The following is a 1,464-nucleotide window of genomic DNA, read 5'->3' on the forward strand; positions in this document are numbered from 1 at the left end:
ATTTTCCATGTGGTCCCACTATCAAATTATAGAGCAGTTTCACTATTAAAATGATAGGAAGCAGTTGATGCCACTATGAGAAAAGCATCCTCCCACACACGGTAATATGCATCTAGTGGAGTTTCCCATTCATCTGTCAACTGTTTTCACAAGATCAGCATTAAAAATCACAACCCCAAACACACCTGACCCTCCCCCCCACCATGGTCTTTGTTCATTCTCAGATGACAGGATGTTCCCAAGAGTGACCAAGGTGGAAGCCAATACCCCCAGAGCCTTTTCTTCAACCATCCCATCAACCACTCTTCATTTCTGGAACTACCTTCCTTTCCCAAAGAGGTAATGCTGAGGTCAGTCAGAAAGGCTTTCAGAGAAGACTGGCTTGGATTTCTGGGTCTGTTCCAGTCGCTTCAAGATGAACTGGCGTGTATCCATGAAGCGCTCAACGCAGTTCACGAACAGGTCTCGGCCCGACTGTCCAACCTTGGCCCAGGCTTGTCCATGCACTTCTCCCAACAAAGTTCCATCATCCGCTGTACCACCTGCTGGAAGCGCTGCTTCTGCCTCTCCACCTCGATGAAATGCTGCAGCTGCGGGTCGACCGAGCCCAAAGCCGCTGGGGAGGAAGACGAGGAGGCATCCATCCCCGCGCGGCCACGCCTGCCCAGAGGCGCTCCGCACTAACTCGTCGACCTTCACGCGGAACCGGAACTACAACCGGAACGGAACTACAACCTGCTGACTCCAGGACTGCCCCGCGAACACATTGCGCCTGTGCGCGGCCCCGGCCCGCCCCCCAACAGCTCACTTTTCCAAATCAGGTGCTGGAATGTTGGGTATCAGAACCGCGCGTGCTTTGACGCTCTATCACCAGAACACCTTGAGCTCATTATTTAACCTCTTGGCACCTCAGTTTCTTCCTCTACACAGTGGTGATAATAATAGCATCTACCTAGCAAGGTTGTTGAGAGGTTCAAATGAGGTTTGTGAAGACTGAGGAACAGTCTCAGGGTGAAGGAGACAGAACAGACATGACAGCTAAATGCAGTGCGAGGTTCTGAACTGGATTGTTTTACTTTAAAGCAGGGGTCTTCAACCCCGGGGGCTGCAGACTGATACTGGTCGGAGGCGTGTTAGGAACTGGGCTGTGCAGCAGGAGGTGAGCTGCGGGCAAGTGAGCAAAGTTTTACCTGCCGCTCCCCTTCTCTCCCCATCACTGGCATTACCACCTGAACCACCCCCACTGGCGGCCCGTGGAAAAAGTCTTCCACAAAACCGATCCCTGGTGCCAAAAAAGTTTGGGGACCACTGCTTTAAAGAATATTGGTTGGGATACCTGATGAGACTTGACTTTGGTCTGAAGACCAAATACTGGTAATGATCAATCTTAACTTCCTGATGTTGAGAATTCTATTATGGCTATGCAGGAGAATGTCTTTTTGTATAGGAAATTCAACACACAAG

General features: G+C 50.7%; 1 pseudogene; it reads right to left on the reverse strand.

Moving 5' to 3' along the window:
• Window positions 1-351: 351 nt before the first annotated feature.
• On the reverse strand, window positions 352-644 carry LOC130846606 (mitochondrial import inner membrane translocase subunit Tim8 A-like; annotated as a pseudogene).
• Window positions 645-1,464: the final 820 nt, after the last annotated feature.

The sequence above is a fragment of the Hippopotamus amphibius genome, chromosome 2 (genome assembly GCF_030028045.1).
Source record: "Hippopotamus amphibius kiboko isolate mHipAmp2 chromosome 2, mHipAmp2.hap2, whole genome shotgun sequence".
Lineage (NCBI taxonomy): Eukaryota > Metazoa > Chordata > Mammalia > Artiodactyla > Hippopotamidae > Hippopotamus > Hippopotamus amphibius.